The sequence below is a fragment of the Helianthus annuus genome, chromosome 9 (assembly GCF_002127325.2).
Source record: "Helianthus annuus cultivar XRQ/B chromosome 9, HanXRQr2.0-SUNRISE, whole genome shotgun sequence".
Taxonomy (NCBI): domain Eukaryota; kingdom Viridiplantae; phylum Streptophyta; class Magnoliopsida; order Asterales; family Asteraceae; genus Helianthus; species Helianthus annuus.
In genome coordinates, this window is record NC_035441.2 from 22202733 (window position 1) to 22221689 (window position 18957).

General features: G+C 35.1%; 1 long non-coding RNA gene across 6 annotated transcripts; it reads right to left on the reverse strand.

The window, feature by feature from the left end:
* Window positions 1-2909: 2909 nt before the first annotated feature.
* Window positions 2910-5904, reverse strand: LOC110877295. Of its 6 annotated transcripts, none has more exons than XR_002556927.2 (9): window positions 5610-5900; window positions 5346-5524; window positions 5113-5212; window positions 4988-5045; window positions 4782-4834; window positions 4607-4678; window positions 4102-4234; window positions 3374-3998; window positions 2910-3278 (listed from the first exon to the last, which is right to left on the reverse strand). It is a non-coding gene; the product is annotated as an uncharacterized LOC110877295 (long non-coding RNA). The 6 variants fall into 6 exon arrangements; XR_002556928.2 differs by having other exon boundaries at window positions 4102-4255; XR_002556926.2 differs by having other exon boundaries at window positions 4102-4255; window positions 4519-4678.
* Window positions 5905-18957: the final 13053 nt, after the last annotated feature.

Here is an 18957-nt window from a genome sequence, read left to right on the forward strand (position 1 = left end):
AACTGTTACGCTATACATGCCATAAGTGACCAATATGTGTTTACAACTTGTTATAATAAGTGGATTTTGGTGCATGAATCTGATCGTTATCAGTAACTATGTTAGGATTGATTTGAGCAATTAAACGAGTAATAAATCTTACCGAGCAAAACTAAGGTGAGTTCATCTCTCTTGAGCATGCGTCCCGGTGGTTGGGACAGTCAGTGGGTATCCCGGGGAGGGATAAGTCTTTTGGGTAAAAACGGGAATGTTTGATAATATAATCATCCTATCACCTTTAAAGTCCCTCCGTGTTGTTTGGCTACCTGGGAGGTAACATGGTATTAGTTAGTAGCGCTACTTAGGTTTGGCAACCTCACCCCGTATTGGGGAGGACGGGTGTTGAACTAATGACCTAGTCATGACCAATGTTTTCATAGGAGCATTGGAGAATGGGCAAAATAATCAGAAGTCGTCTTGTATTCGGGGGTATTATCAACATTACTTTCGGAATTAATTTCAATGGATTAACTAAACACTTGGTAACCATCGTTTTCGTAAAACTATGAACTCACCAGCGATGTCTGATACACTTGTTGCATGCTCGCAGGTCCTTAGGTATCTTGAACTTGGGGACTTGCTGTCTGGAGTAGTAGGAGTGGTCATGGGTCGTACTGGACGGATTCATGTGATCGAATTATGGATAGCTTATATTGGTTATGAAACGGTTTAACTTTGGTTTACTATTTGCTTCCGCTGAACTTGTTGGGTTTTAATTAAACTTATTGTTGAAACTTTTATTTAATTAAATGATGATTTCATTTGGAAACTTGTATGGGTCAATGTAATTAGTGGCTCGTTAATGGTATGTCACACGCCTAGCAGAGACATTCCCTAGGTGGTATTTTGGGGGTGTGACACTTGATATAAAAAATAGCACTCTTTGGTGACTCCTTACCCTTAAATAATGATATTAATATTAATAATAATTTTATTTATATACAAATATAATATAATTTAATAATTAAGATAGTTAGAGATCAAAGGTTTTAATTTATATTTAATTAAATGATTATCTATAAATAATATAAATGTATCATATAATTTTTTGTATGCATGACAACAAGTTATCTAAAATATATTAAATTCTTCCAGATATGATTAAACCTATGAAATACTGGTAAAATATGATATGAACACTTTCATATGCATAAAACTAAATAAATACAAATCTTTATCACTTACGCACAATACTTGATATAAAAAATATCTCACTTTGGTGTCTTCTTACCCTTAAATAATGATATTAATAATAATTTTATTTATATACAAATATAATATAATTTTATAATTAATATAGTTAGAGATCATAGGTTTTAATTTATATTTAATTAAATGATTATCAATAACTAATATAAATGTATCAAATAAGTTTTTGTATGCATGACAACAGGTTATGTAAAATATATTAAATTCTTCCAGATATGATTAAACGTATGAAATAGTGGTAACATATGATATTAACACTTTCATATGCATAAAACTAAATAAATACAAATCTTTATCACATATGCACAAAGCTTGATATAAAACACTCTTTGGTGTCTCCTTAACCTTAAATAATGATATTAACAATAATTTTATTTATACTCAAATATAATATAATTTTATAATTAATATAGTTAGAGATCAAAGGTTTTAATTTATATTTAATTAAACTAGTCATTTACCCGCGCGATGCGGCGGGAAACATATCACTTAGGTTGGTGAGTTTAGGGCTATGTACGGGGAGGTTCAGTTTTGAGCCATAACCAAAACCAAATTCGTGATGCAACGACAGTTTACAATGTGATACTCATTTTTTTGTTAGTTTATCAATCATTTCGTGATATATTGTATGGTACTTATGTTGTATTATTCATGGTATGGTGTGGTGTATCATAATTCATATTGCTCTGGTCTTTATTCATCGTTGACGTGGTATTTTGTATATTTTTTAATGTTTATAAGAAACAATCCAGGTTTTGTAGCTTTACATGTTTACCTAAAAACATAAAAAATAGCTATATCTAATTTCGTGGAGTGGTCTTGGATCGACTACCAACCTTGAGTTTTCATTAGTTTAGTTAGTTGTTGGTTTGTTACTTTTATGGTCGGTTATTTTGATTATCTAGACAGGCCAAATTGGTTGAAATAATAATTATTTATAACTATTAAAGTTAATTACACAAATAGTCTCTGCAATTATAAAAAGTCCTTTATACCCTTAATATCTACACTAATAGCAGATATGATCACAGTTTCATCACACCTCTCAACATCATCTCCCAACTCCCAACACCGCCGATTATCATCATCATCATCTTCATCGACATCGAACAGATTTTCCTTGAAATTCCAGAGCTCGCTAATTACATATCTACCACTGGGGTTATATTCATTCATATCTGCTACATTCCGAAGTGCACCGGTCAGTAAAGATCCACAATTGCTTGTCTCTGTATTGTATGTTACGGTCTTTTGTTATCGAGTCTGTAAGTTCTGTCAAGTCTACAAAGTTGGTATGGCGTTTTGTCTCTGTATTGTATGTATTAAAAGTTTACATTTAATATACGTTTTGTCTAAAGGCGACACCTGTCAGTTTTCCGTTTAGTTCTGGTAGAACCTTCATTACAGCCAGAAAGTTAAAATATAAATCAAAGGTGGAAATGTACGGGACGGTTCAGTTTTGAGCCATAACCAAAACCAATTTCGCGATGCAACGGAAAATACAACACAAACAATTGGCTTTAGTATACAAACACTAAATAACCAGTTGCATAAGTCTTTCAAAAGCTACACAATGAACCCGAGACTAAACCACTTTGTATGAATGCTACAAGTATAAGTGAAAGTAAGATTCTTTCCATTGCGCATCAAAGAATGAAATCAAACCATGCCAAAACTCTAAGAAGATGATGATTACACAATACAAAAATAACTTTCTTTTTTTCTTAATATAGTTCGTGTTCATAAATACAACAAATTAAAAATATTCAACCTGAATACTCATTGGCCTTTTTTCTATCCTAAGGGTTGTCCTTAATTGACTTCTAAAGTACTCCAGCATCTCTAAAGTACTCCAGCCTTAGACCCAACTTGACTTCTAAAGTACTCCAGCATCTCTTTTATGCTTTCACATTGAGCTGGTCCACAACCGTATAACAAAATATTAGCAACTTGAAACCACGAACGGGAACTCCATCTCTACAACAACTTCAAACAACCATGTTTGCTGCAAAGATGCCACGAAACTAAACCTAAATTCAAAAAATTAACAAAAAATTAATGTTTCATACAAACACTAAATTTTGAAACATTGATCTAATATCAAGAAACCATCATTTTGTTTTACCTTGATTATTCGTTAAAATCAAACTCAAGTATCGTATCTCGGGTCATCAATGCCAGTTCTTGATAAACCATTAAAAGATATCAACACAAGGTTTTCATGTGCCCTTATACGACCAAACTTTTTGCAAAAAATTGAACTTTAATCAGTAAACCACATAGCCATAGCCAAGGTTTAAAATAGAAAATCTCAAGGCGTTTTCCCTTCGCTCACAAGGCAAACGCCTCGAGGTGAACCGAGATGTAAAAAACAAACAGGTAAACCCCTAAGATGCACTTGATGTGTAGCTTTTTTTAGCGCCTAAGCCCTATGAGGGGCACATACAAACTAACCCCTTGAAGCGCCGCCAAAGACTCGTTTTTGGGCACCTCACTTCGAGGCGCACCTCAAGGAGCACACCTCAAACTTTTTTTTAAAAACCATGGTCATAGCCAATAACTAATTTCAAAGCAGCTTTACATCTTTCTGTCAAGTCCAAGATTTCATCTTTTTATTAACTCTTGTATTCCAAACTTGTTAGATCAGCACCCACTACTACCAAAATCACAACCCAACCTGCTACCATTGACAATCGTCACTTGTCTGGTGACCAGAGATCATCTCCATCGCCGGTAGTCACCACCGTCGCCTCCATTTGTCAAAAAACCAAACATCAGCCATGGGTAAACTTTAGATCTGACCAAAACTACCAAATATAACTTTGAATAAAAATTGTGGAAGTGGGATCTTACCTCTTCACGGAATAATCTCACATGCAGGTCTCTATTCTACACCCGGTGTCTACCATCTTCACAGTTCTAAGCCAAGCACCACCACCACAAGTCATCATTGTCGCCGATCTGTAGTCCCCAACCACTATTGTTGCTGCATGTTTTCGAGAAAATGCTACATATAAATAAAACAGAAGATAACAAATGTAATGAGAAAATGCTACATATAAATAAAACAGAATGTCATTTAGCAACCAGCATGAAACATTAAACATGGAAAGTTGATCTATTTATGTCCTCTTAGGAAACTCAACATTTAACTAAAAAAAATAGAATAGAGACTAAACGTGCAGGCTTTGACCCTTACTCAACTGGTGTTCAATTTTCATATCTAAAATTTTCAGATATAAATTAAACTGATTAAAAAACTAATTTTACTTGATGCAGCAGTTGCCAGATTCAAATATTCGTTTCTTGTACATAACTCCTTATATTTTTCCACATTATAAATCTTCGCTTCTTGTACCAGATAGTGTCACCATGTCTTTGTCATCAAGACCCATGGTCTTTAAATATACATCCCTCAAATTGTATTCTCCTGAAATACATACAAAGGATCATCTTCCATGAGTTCATTAGGACCAAATTATTAATAGCCATAAACATTAAACCCAAATGTCCAAAATTAACAATTCACTAACCCTCATTTTCATCAAAAAGAAGTCCTTCAACTGGGAGCTCGTCTGTCTTTGTCCTAGAGCATTTTTCAGGTTGTCCAATTAGGAATAGAACAAGGAAAATCAAAGCATAGTCAAACCATGAATACTCATATGTTCTTTTAAAACATTACAGAAAGTAAATGAATAAAAAGTTTATTGGCAACATGAACTAAACAAAACATACTAACCTCCCTTCTCGGATAATATCAGGGCCTTCAAAACTTCAACAGCAACAACACCAACCAACTACAAGAAAATATACAAATTTGTGAGCACCAAACAATGTAAAAGCAATTACATAAATCCATCTTACCTGATGTAAATTAGCACATGAGATGATGGAAAACTATTCCTTTAGAGGCTCCAGTAGCTTGAAAGCAAGGCAAAGGCTATGGTTGGCGGACTGGTTTAGCCTAACGGTATTCACACCATAAGTAGCAGCGGAGTGTCATTTGTACAATAATAACCAGATTACTTTCAACAAGGTTTTTTAGAAATCATCATAAGCATGCTATAGCAAGATCATAAAGAATATATTCTAACTACCTCAAAAATATTAATCGATTGTAGCCCCCCTATAGCGATTTCAGATCGGAATTCCTTCAAGCCCCTTTTGTGATTTAGGGTTTCTCTTTTTTGATTTAGGGTTTCTCATGAGATATTAAACCCTAGATCTGTTGATTCAAAGTAGAGTTTACCTCAGACATGAAAGTAAAACCCTAGTTCTGCAAATTTAAAGCAGATACAAACATCGGATTCAAAAACTAAAGGGCATGATCTAAACAAATCAAAGGAGGTTGTCGGACTTACCTCGGGTTGTTGGAACTTGCCTCGACCACTATTACAGACCAAGCCATTGTTGGATCTGGTGAGATCTTGCTCATACCACAGGAGACAAGAAACTCTAAGTTGAAAATAACCAGAGAGAGGGATTTCTTCAAATCATCGGTGTTCAACACAAAGAGGGAAAAAGCCTGAGATTTAGGATAAAAGAGGGAAAAGCAAGAGAAAAGGAGAGAGAGGCGTGTAGATTAGATGAAGAAAAGATAGATCTGACAATGGTTGACAATGGCGTGTAGATTAGAGGCGTGTTTGAATTTTGAAATACCGCCCACAAATTAGATATCCCGCCTAACAGAGTTCTGCTTGTGTTGAAAAGAAGTTTTCAACACTTTGTGCTTAAATGCTTGTACAATGGGCTTCAAATGGTTGTACAATAGCAAATGACCATTTTTGCCCTTCCTATATGCTTATTAAAGTAGTATAGATAATTATCTGTAAATTATATAAATGTATCAAATTTTTTTTTTTGAATTCATGACAATAAGTAATGTAAAATATACTAAATTCTTCCGGACATGATTAAACGTTTGAAATAGTTGTAAAATATGATATGAAAACTTTCATATGCATAAAACTAAATAAATATAAATCTTTATCACATCTGCACAATGCTTGATATAAAAAATATCACTCTTTGGTGCCTCCTTACCCTTAAATAATTATATTAAGAATAATTTTAGTTATACACAAATATAGGATAATTTTATAATTAATATAGTTAGAGATCAAATGTTTTAATTTATATTTAATTAAATGATTATCTATAACTAATATAAATGTATCAAATAATTTTTTGTATGCATGGCAACACATTTTGTAAAATATATTAAATTCATGTGTATATGATTAAACGTATGAAATAGTGGTAAAATACGATATGAACACTTTCATATGCATAAAACTAAATAAATACAAATCTTTATCACTTATGCACAATGCTTGATATAAAATATATCACGCTTTGGTGTCTCCTTACCCTTTAAATAATTATATTATTACTAATGTTATTTATACACTAATATATATATTTTTGTAATTAATATACTTAGAGATCAAAGGTTTTAATTTATATTTAATTAAATGATTATCTTTAATTAATATAAATGTATAAAAAAAGTTTTTGTATGCATGACAACAAGTTATGTAAAATATACTAAATTCTTCCGAATATGATAAAACGTATGAAATAGTGGTAAAATATGATATGAACACTTTCATACGCATAAAACTAAATAAATACAAATCTTTATCACATATGAATGATGCGTGACATAAAAAATATCACTCTTTGGTGTCTCCTTACCCTTAAATAATGATATTAATAATAATTTTATTTATACACGAATATAATATAATTTTATAATTAATATAGTTAGACATCAAAGGTTTTGATTTATTTTTATTAAATGATGATCTATAACTAGTATAACCGTATCAAATGATTTTTTGTATTCATGACAACTAGCTATGTAAAATATATTAAATTCTTCCAGATTTGATTAAACGTATGAAATAGTGGTAAAATATTATATGAACTCTTTCATATGCATAAAATTAGTAAATACAAACCTTTATCACCTATGCACAATGCTTGATATAAAAAATAGCACTCTTTCGTGACTCCTTACCCTTAAATAATGATATTAATATTAATAATAATTTTATTTATACACAAATATAATATAATTTAATAATTAATATTGTTAGAGATCAGAGGTTTTAATTTATATTTAATTAAATGATTATCTATAAATAATATAAATGTATCATATAATTTTTGTATGCATGACAACAAGTTATGTAGAATATATTAAATTATTCCAGATATGATTAAACCTATGAAATAGTGGTAAAATATGATATGAACACTTTATATGCATAAAACTAAATAAATATAAATCTTTATCACATATGTAAAATGATTGATATAAAAAATATCACTCTTTGGTGCCTTCTTATCCTTAAATAATGATATTAATAATAATTTTATTTATACACAAATATAATATAATTTTATAATTAATATAGTTAGAGATCAAAGGTTTTAATTTATATTTAATTAAATTATTTTTTATAACTAATATAAATATATCAAATAATTTTTTTATTCATGACAACACGTTATGTAAAATATATTAAATTCTTCCGTATGTGATTAAACATATGAAATAGTGGGAATATATTACATGAACTCTTTCATATGCATAAAACTAAATAAATACAAACCTTTATCACATATGCACAATGCTTGATATAAAAAATATCACTCTTTGGTGCCTCCTTACCTTTAAATAATGATATTAACAATAATTTTATTTATACACAAATATAATATAATTTTATATTTATTATAGTTAGAGATCAAAGGTTTTAATTTATATTTAATTTAATGATTATCTATAACTAATATAAATGTATAAAATATTTTTTTTGTATTCATGACAATAAGTTATGTGAAATATATTAAATTCTTCTGGAAATGATTAAACATATGAAATAATGGTTAAATATGTTATGAACACGTTCATAAGCATAAAACTAAATTAATACAAATCTATATCACTTATGTACAATGCTTGATATAAAAAATAGCACTCTTTGGTGACTCCTTACCCTTAAATAATGATATTAAAAATAATTTTATTTATACACAAATATAATATAGTGTTATAATTAATATAGTTAGAGGTCAAAGGTTTAATTTATATTTAATTAAATGATTATCTATAACTAATATAATTGTATTATATAATTTTTTGTATGCATGACAACAAGTTATGTAGAATATATTAAATTCTTCCGGATATGATTAAACGTATGAAATAGTGGTAAAACATGATATGAACACTTTCATATGCATAAAACTAAACAAATACAAATCTTTATCACATTTGCACAATGCTTGCTTGATGTGACAACTCGTACGTTTCACCTCGTATTGTATTTCTATTTACCGTATGTGTAATTGTAACCAATATAAAAAAAATTTATATTAATATAAAGTGCCTAGTTGTTTAATTATTTGGATTATAATATAATGTGTATGTGTGTATAAAAGTTTAAGAGTATTACTATTATTAGAAGCTTACCCGTCACACACTTATATTTTCCAACCGCACACTCGATTGTGTGGGCTTCTGATTCTTTGGTCCTAAGACTCACTTTTGGACTGCACACACGTTTGCTATTGGCTGCCCAGTAGCCCGCACACCCTTGACACATTAAAGACCGCACACTCAAATGTGAGCATGTGTGCGGTATGGGAGACAGATGGATTCCATCAGGTGGTTTGTGGTATCTTGTGTGCCTATATATACATCCCTTATCCAGAACCCTAATACTCTTCCCCAAAACATTCTCCCTAGCCGTCACATACCTCTCTCTCTCTCTCTCTCTCTCTCTCTCTCTCTCTTCACTTTTAGCAACATTTCCCTTTTGTGAAAACCCTAGTCTATTCACTCATCTTCAGAGAATTTTGGAAGAATTAGCAGCAACTTTTCCACCTTTGAAACTGCCTCCTTTGTGAAGATTCTATTGGTCTCGCACACTCTTCTTCTTCTTCTTCTTCTTCTTCTCCTTCTTCTTAACAATTTCAGGTTAGTAAACACTTATGTTCTTTCTTGAATTTTCATTAAGTGATTGAATGGATGATGTGTTCTTGAAAAGCGCTCTCCATTGTATGTTTAGATAGGAAATGTTTAAGGTTGTTGTTATTAAGAGGTGTATGTTGGTAATGTTCTTGCAATAACATGTTATAAAAACATACATGGACAATGTTAAAAAGATTAGAACTTTGTAAGGATTCAAGATGATAAGAACCTCGTTAGTTGTGATGCTCAATGATGAAGTGTGAAATGACTTTTTATGTGATTCACTGTTTGAAACATAAACGTTAACATGTATGTTGGTAATGGATGATTTTGTTTAAGATTGATTTGGTTGATTCACTGTTTTCATCCATTAGTTTCTTCATGATGTTTTGACAACGGGTGTTGTTAAGAGGATTAGGATTTTAGAACATGTTTTAGACTCGTATGAAATGTTATGATGAATGATGATTATTGGATAATTATATGATAACTGGATTGTAAATCTGTTTATGATGAATATTAGGAATGATAGATCTTATAATTTTAGGATGAATGATTTGAAGGACTATAAGTTGATTTGTTTTATTTGATTTGAAAACATAAATGAATGCAACTGTTTGTTGTGTTGGCCGCACACTTAGGAGGTACAATCACTACAAAAAAAATGCCATTTAGTGGCACACACTTTTAATAACACTTAACGTTTGTGCCACTAGTGTAAGTTTTAATGGCATTTTACGTATGCCATACTTGTCTAGTACACATTTTTAGTGGTAGTTAATATTTATGCCTCTAAATTAGGTCTTTAGTAACCCTTTGTATATGCCACTAAAACTTTAAATAGTTTTAATGGCACTTTTTATATGCCGGTTGAATTTGCATTTTTAAAATCTTCCCTCTCTCCTCGTAAGTTGAAACACAACTTAAATTTCATCTAAAATTTATTCCCTCCCAATTGGTTAGTTTCCCTCTACTGTTTTCAACACAATTTAACATGTCCCTCCCAAAATCTCGTTTCACCAAAACATCACCCCTCAAAATCAGTTTCCAAAATAAATTGTCCTTCCTCTGAGCACTGATCCATTTATGTTGTCATCCTCTTTCACTTTGCAACAAGATCTAGATAATTTTGTCACTACCTCTTATTTAATTTTAATAATTTTGCTGGGCTAGTTTCTGTATGTACCTGGTGTATTGGTGGTTAAGCAAATCGTTGGTCCTGGTATTTATGTTCTGTTTTAGTTAATATTATTATAATGGTGTTCTGTAAAAAGAAAACTCAGTGTTTATCAGTTTTCCACTTTAGTACTTTTGAGCCTAGTGGGTTTCTTGGGAGATTTTTATTGGATGAGGTATTTGGTGATGCTGGCCTATTCATGACTGGCTGAGCAGTACTTGCAGATTGTTCCAATTCAGATTCTTCTTTCATCATTAACCTAATGCCCTCTTTTACAAGGTCATTACCAGCAATTAGATCTTGAACTGTTTCAGCACCTAACTGGTTTTGACACCTTCTTTTGTAGATGGCAGCACCAGCTGGAGCAGTGGTTCTTTTGACTTGCAGTTTGGTGGTCTTTTTGAGACCTCTGCTTTGGAGTAGTCAGGCTTTTGTGGAACTGTTGGATCTTTCTTCCTTAGTTCTTCCAACTTTTTGTAGGTGGCCCTGACCCTATCTACTCCCCACTTTGTCACTGAATTCTTTGACCCATAATCAGCTGCTATCAGCTCCTCTTTCATTCTCTACAACTCTAAGACCTTGTCAGCTTCAAACTGTTTGAATTTTTCAGGAGGAGTCTGCTTGACCTTATTTTTTATCATTTCTTGAATCCTGGCTGCCTCACTTTCAAGCTCAGGAATGGTCCAGTTTTTGTACATGTGTTTCTCCGCCTTGTATTTCTTGTAGGTCATGATGTTATCAATGTAGTCTTTTCACAGGGACTCATCTGCCCTTTCTGAGATTTGCTGACATACATTTTTAGAAAATTGCTCCATAGATCTGACCTGTGTGAGTAGAAACTGATAGTTTTGCTGAAATTCTCTATCAGATTTCCCTTGTTTATTTTTTATTGAGATATCCTCTACTTGCTTGGCCTTGATTTTCAAATATTCTTCAATATTGTTTGGCCTGGGATATCCTTCAACTGATGGCAAACTCCTTATAGTAGGGTCATCCTCATAATAAAAAGATTTGATTTCTTCTCTAACTGCTATGAGTTCCAAAGGAAATACAACACCTGCAGGAGGTAATGGCTTTTGAATTTGAGCTGAAGAGAGAGGAATGGGTTTTGGAATTGTGACAAGCGATAGAGGTTTTGATGATGTTGGTGGTGATGGAGAATCATCATCTGGTATGATAACCCTTCTCCTTTTTATTGTAGGAGAGGCAGATGATGTTTTGAGTGGAACAGTGGTGGTGATGTGAGAGGCAGTGGTTTGTGATTGACTAACAGTTGTTGAAACAACTGGTGTTTCAACCACTGTTGTCATTACAGCAGATGTTGTAACATCTGCTTTCTTTTGCTTTTTGGCAGGAGGTGATGGTGGATATGTTGTCTTAAGTGGTGATGGTGGTGGTGGTAAGGCAGTGGTAGTGGTGTGTGTTGATGTAGTGTGTGTTGATATGAGAGCAGTTGTTGAAACAACTGAAGTATCAGCAGATGTTGATACAGCAGGAGTTACAACAACTGTTTGGGTGGAGGTTTGATGGTGGTGGCTTTTGGATGGTCGTTTTGAAGTTTGCTTAGTGAGTCTGGATGGTGTGGACTTGGGTTCCCTTACTTTACTAGTAGGATTTCTTTTTGGCTTAGGATTTTGAACATCCTTTACCCAAGAACAACCCTGCGCATTCAGCTCCATGTAAGCTCTCTTCTCCTCATTCCACCTTGATATATCCTTTGCCGCTCTATCCCTTTTTACACTTATTACACCTTCATCAAGTGCATTCTGGGTAACATCAACCTTCTTGCTACCATCTGGCAAGGGAATTTTCCTTAACATAGCATCCTTTTCTGGCTCAATATACAGACCATTATCAATCCCTTTCTTTCTCCACTCCTGAAGTTTCTCCCGCTTTTTGGCATTATCTGGGGGAAGTTCATCAATAAAAAGAACTGTTGGAGGAGCAGTGCCAGTGGTTGTCAACAGATGGGCCTTTATAGCCTTGATGTCTGCTTGTGTGTTCTTGAACCTAGACTCCATTGTGTTTCTCAGCTCTTGAACATGTTTTTCATGTTGCTGATCAGCCATCTGTTGTTGTTGTTGGAGAAAAGGTTGAAAAAGGTTCCAGAGCTCATTTGTAGCATCTGCTGGTGGTGGAGCAGGTGCTTGAGGTGGAACAGCAGTGGATTGTACCATTTGAACTGTCAACAACTGATGCAGCATGTCTTTGATTTCTGCAACAGAGGTATCCAGTTTTTCAACTCGTGCCGTCAATTCTTGGTACTTTAAACCATCACCCAATTTAATGGGATCATCTGATTTCCCACTAGCAGTGGTTTTATCAGAGGTTGAGGTAGGGAGTGTACTCCAAGCATCAACAACTGATGCCCCTTTTTCTTGGTACTGGGGTCTTCTTCCTTCAACACTTGATAATCTTTTGATGGAACCAGTGGTTAAAACAAACTCACTAGTAGATAACAGAGGTGTTATAGAAGGAATTGCCTCCAAGGAAGTCTTATTGATGTAACCACTGTTCAAGTGCAAACCAGTGGGTTCAACACTTGTAGTGGCTGCTTCACTTGGATTACCACCAAGAGTTACTTGTAACTCAAGGGGTGTAACCTCCTCTGGTTGTGTTGGTGGGTTAGCAAAGATTGATACATCAGGCCCAGTCTGTTGTTGAGGCATATTCTCATGAACAGGTGATTGAGAAGGACTGGTTTGTGCCTGGTTCAAATCAATTGCATCCAACAAAACTTTTTTATTTGGTGGAATTGGGGATGTGAGGATAGGTGTAGAAAGAGAAGTTGCCTCGGGCATTGGCTGTGGATGATGGAAACAAGTGCTTCTAGAGCATCATGATGTGGTGACCCAATTTGTACAACTTTTTCTTTTTGTGAAGAAACAGGAGGAGTTTCAGGTATGGTGTGAGATATTTTTACCAACTGCTGTAAGGAAGTAGCAGCAGTGGTTTCTTGTGACTTTTGTGCTGTCACTGGCAGTTGCTCTGGTATCTCATCCTCCAGAGTTGCCTTTTTGGTAGGTTTAGGGGGTTTTTGAGTTTTCTTTTTCTGTGGCTTTTTGGTTATTATAGGTGTGGGTTTCAAGGCAGTTGTTTTGCTACCTTGATCACCTTGAGCAGTGGGCTCAGCAGCAGATATCTGAGGAGCAGTGTTTGCTGCTAAATTCTGCTCAGGCACCTCTGCTTGTGTTTTGCAAGGTGTTGACATTCTTGTAAAAGTTTCAGCAGTTAAGCTGTGCATTTGTAAAGATTCACCTTGGTTTATTACAGCAATATCATCCTTACTGAATTTCTTCTCAAAATAATAACTTAGAAATCTTGGAAACAGTAAGAATAATTTTGTTTCAACATTTTTAACCAAATCATTGAAGATTTCCTTGGAATAGTTAAAATTTTCTTCTTGTAGAATAGCATATCCCAAGCTTTGAATCTTCAATGGAATTTCATTAAAGGATGTGGTTTTATTTGAAACACACATAAGGAGGGTATGGAATAAAAACCTTGTTGCAGGAGGGAAGAAACCTTTTTGTAAGGTATCCCTCTTCATCATTGTGTCTGCATACCCTCTCTCAATGAAGTCAATTTTTAACTCGTTTTTAGGGAAAGAATCTTTACCTTCCTGATCATCGAGCTGAAAGACCTCTGAAATGGATTGTGGTGTTATTTGGACTGTTTTTCCCTGTAGAGTAGAGTTAATGGCTATGACAACTTTGCCTTGTTTGTCAAGGGTACAATTTTTCCAAAACTCTCTCTGGGTTTGCAGGTAGATGGGAGCATCTGCTATAAGCAAAGTTTTGTACTTTGACGCGGTGATCATATCAAGGATGGAATCGAAGGTATTGATGGTGCCGGGTTTTGTGAGAAGACCCAGAAGATTGTGAGAAGGTTTGTGTGGAATTTCTGTGGATTTAGCCTTTTGAGAGGCCCCTTTTGAAGATGATTTTGCGGAAGACTTCGATTTAGTCATTTTTGGAGAAGTCGATCGATGAAATTTGTGAAGGAATTTGAGAGAAGGAGATAGAAACAGCTTTGAGAAGAAAATTTTTAAGGATTCAATTCGACAGTAAAACCCTGTTTGGGGTTTTGAAGGGGGGTTTTATAGAGGAAAAGTGAGTGCTGATGTGGCAACAGTTACAAAACGACTGACCACTATGTACTGTCCACGTGCCATCCCCTGGTGAAATGAAGGACAGTACTTTTGTGAAAACTACTTGTAAAAGCAGTGGTTGCAACGGTAATGGAGGCAGTGGATGATTTTTACTATCAGTGGATAGCATATCAGTGGATACAAACACTGATTTTGAACATCAGTGCTTATCAAAGAAATATGAGAGCAGGGGATGACTTTCAGCAGTGGGCAGACTTTTGAAGTAGAGCAGACTTTTGAACTCATCAGTGGTTATGGCAGACTTTTAGGATTAATGAAAAATTCATTTTTAGCTATTTTTAAGGATGGATTTTTCATTTTCTGAAAACATTTTAATGCTTTTATTCATAGAAGAACAGGATTTTGCCTGTTATTCCATGTTTAGCATGCCAATCCTAGAGATCAAGCTTTCAAAGGTGGATGTCTCTAATGCTTTAGTTAGCACATCTGCCAGCTGATCCTTAGTTGGAACATGATGCAGATAAATCAAACCTTTTTCATAGCAATCCCTCACAAAGTGATGTCTGATGTCGATGTGTTTGGTGGTTGAATGAGAAACTGGATTTTTGATGATATTTTCTGCTGCCTGGCTGTCCAACGTGAGTGGTGTCTTCAAGGCAGTGGTACCAACATCCAGCAACTGATTTTGAAGCCAGAGCAGTTGGGGTGTACAGCTTGCAGCAGCTATATATTCAGCCTCAGTAGTGGATGTGGAAACAGCTGCTTGCTTTTTGCTTTGCCAAGACACTAAGAAATTGCCTAGGAATTGGCACCCTCCTAAAGTGGACTTCCTTGTCTTGTCACACCCAGTAAAGTCACTATCTGAGAAACCTGAAAGCTCAATTTTACCATCAGCTGGATACCAGATACCAAGTGTGGGAGCACCTTTTAGGTATCTGAATATCCTTTTTACAGCAATAAGGTTTGACTTTCTAGGGGCTGACGGGATCTTGCACAGACACATGTTGCAAACATGATATCTGGTCTAGATGTAGTTAGGTACAATAAAGACCCAATCATGCTCCTATATAGGGTCTGATCAACCAAATCATCCTTTTCATCAGACATGACCAATTTATTGGTTGCAATTGGTGTACTGCATGGCTTACAATCATCCATATCAAATTTCTTTAAAAGTTCTTTGGCATATTTGCCTTGATGGATAAAAGTGCCATTTTGCAGTTGCCTTACTTGGAGACCAAGAAAGCACTGAAGTTCACCCATTGCACTCATTTCAAACTCAACTGTCATGAGTTGCCTGAACTCTTCACACATTTTATTACATGTGCTTCCAAATATGATGCCATCCACATAAATTTGGACAATCATCAAAACCTTCCCTCTCCATTTTAAAAATAGTGTTTTCTCAATTCTGCCTCTAGTGAAACCAATGGAAAGTAGAAAGGTGGAAAGAGTTTCATACCAGGCCCTTGGTGCTTGTTTCAGGCCATATAAAGCTTTATTTAGCTTGTAGACATGATCTGGATTAAATGGATCCTCAAAACCCAAAGGTTGACAAACATAAACCTCCTCTTGAATCTTACCATAGAGGAATGCACATTTGATATCCATTTGATACACCTTGATGTTGTGGTTGACAGCAAAGGCCAGAAATAATCTGATTGCTTCAAGTCTTGCAATAGGGGCAAAAGTTTCATCATAGTCAATACCCTCTTCTTGTCTGAAACCTTGAACCACAAGCCTGGCTTTATTCTTGACAACAATCCTGGCTTTATTCTTGACAACAATACCACAAGCCTGGGTCCCATATTTGTTGTCTTCTAAACTGTTGGAGCTCCTCTTGCATGGCTTCTACCCAGCTGTTGTCTTTTAGTGCCTCTTGGTACTTGACTGGCTGATGGAGTGATAGAAAACCAGCAAAAAGACAAATGTTTTGGGATTGACTTCTTGTGACACACCTTCATTGATGTTGCCAATAATTTGATCTGGTGGATGAGATTTCAAGAAGATGAGCTCTCCTTGGTATGGAACAATGGCATTGAGTGGTGAGGGCTGCAGATGTGTATCATCTGAGCTAACCACTACTAGTGACTTTGATAACCCAGCAGTGGCTTCAAAAGGTGGTGGCATAGGGGGTAAAGGTGTGGACACATGCTGACTTTGATCCACTGTTTGAGGACTTTTATCAACAGTGCTTGATGATGTAGAAGCAGTGGTTAATGGGCTACTTTGGTCAACAACTGTTGAGGTAGCAGTGGTTGAGCTTTGATAGCTGTTTTGGACATCTGCTGCTCTTCCCATTGTGGCAGACTTTTGTTGAGGAATGATGATCTCATATCCATAGTCTGGTGATGAATTTTCTGATGGACCTGCACTGTTAGTCTTGACAGCAGTATTTTCAAAGATGAATTTTTCAAGATCAAACAATTCTGCAGGGTTTGCTGGGATTTTCATTGATGAAAGTTCATTGAACTTTACATTCAAAGTCTCTTCCACTTCTTTGGTCCGTGTGTTAAACACTTTGTAGGCCTTAGCAGTGGTCGAGTATCCCAGGTGATATCCCATATCAATTTTGGCTTCAAACTTTGAGATAGAATATTGTAAGTTTAAAATGAAACATGGGCAACCAAAAAATTTGAAATATGAGATTAATGGCTTTATTTTATACAGCAGTTCATAAGCAGTCTTTTGATGCCTGAGGTTGATTAAAACTCTGTTTTGAACATAACAAGCAGTGTTTACTGCCTCTGCCCAAAAAGTTAATGGCAAACCTGAATCTGCAAGCATGGTTCTGGCAGCCTCAATCAACGTTCTGTTCTTTCTTTCAACAACCCCATTTTGTTCTGGTGTCCTTGGAATGCTGTACTGCCTCACAATTCCTTTTGACACACAGAAATCATCCAACTCCTTATTCCTGAACTCTGTGCCATTGTCACTTCTAAAGATTTTTACTGGAAGGTCAAACTGCTTTTCAACCTGTTTCACAAAGTCTTGCAGTATGCCTGCAGTCTCATCTTTTGAGTGTAAAAAGTAAGTCCATGTAAACCTAGAGAAGTCATCAACAATAACCAAACAATGTCTCTTTTTCTTGAGACTCATGACTTTCGCTGGGCCAAACAAATCCATATGAAGCATTTGCAAACATTTGGTTGTTTTGGACTCATCAATGGATTTGTAGGAGCTTTTATGTTGTTTTCCTTTTAAACAGGAAACATAATGCTCAGGACAGGTGAACAGTTTTTGAGGTAAACCCCTTACCAGACCCTATTTTGAAATGGCAGTGATTGTCTTAAGATTTGTGTGCCCCAATCTTCTGTGCCACAGTTCTGTCTCTTTGTTTGATGCAGCTGAGAACAGGCAGGCGTCAGTTCTGGGACACTCTTTTGACATATCAACAACATAAACATTGCCACTTCTTTGAGCAACAAGTTTAGTTTTGCCATTTTTGATTATTGCTTCAATCTTTTCAACCATTTCTGGTCCAACAATCCTACAACACTCCTTTGTGAAGAATGACCCATACCCCTTATCACTCATTTGTGAGACACTCAGGAGATTGAATTTCAGATTGTCTATCAGATTGACATTTTCAAATTTTACATTTCCAGACTGAACTGTACCAGACCACAGAACTTTCCCTTTACTATTATTCCCAAAGGATATATCACCCCTTCCATGGATTTTGAAATCTTTGAGTAGGGCTTTACATCCTGTCATGTGCCTGGAGCCTCTACTATCTACATACCAAAGACTATCTAAGCATGCAGAAGCTCCCTGCACATGAAGTAAAAGGATTAGTTCATTAAGGTTTCCAAATCCATATTGGCTTTGGATGGGGTCTCAACAGTGTCTGGGATGGTAGCAGATGCATGGACAGTGGTTAGCTCAGGGGTTTGAACATTTTTGGGAATGTTTTTCTCTAACCACTGCTGGGGGTCTTGGCCAATCAACTGTTGATAACCAAAACAATGCCTGTTCACTCTTGGTTTAGAGGGCTTTTTGTAAGCCTCATAAACATGTGGGATCCTTTGGTATGATGGTTGTCCTTTGCCCCTCCTGAATTGATTGGCAGGGGGTGCATCAGTCACTTGAACATCTCTTTGAACAGATGTTTGGTTTAGCTGTTTTGTGACAGCTGTTTGGACTGGCACAAACAGTGGTTGCTTCTTTGTGAATTTGACAGATGATGTTGATGAACTTAAGGATGTTTTTGCAGTGTACTCCTTCTTTTTCTCATCAAAGTTTTTGAGATACACACATTCCTTAGTTTTGTGGTTATTTTTACCACAGATGGTGCAGCTCTCAGCAGGTACAATGACACTTGTTTTGTTTAGATCATGTGCTTTTAGATGAAAACAGTCTTTTGTTAGATGATTTCTCTTTTCACAAAAATCACAAAACAGGTTTTTGATCTTTTATCTTTTCTTCCTTTTCTCA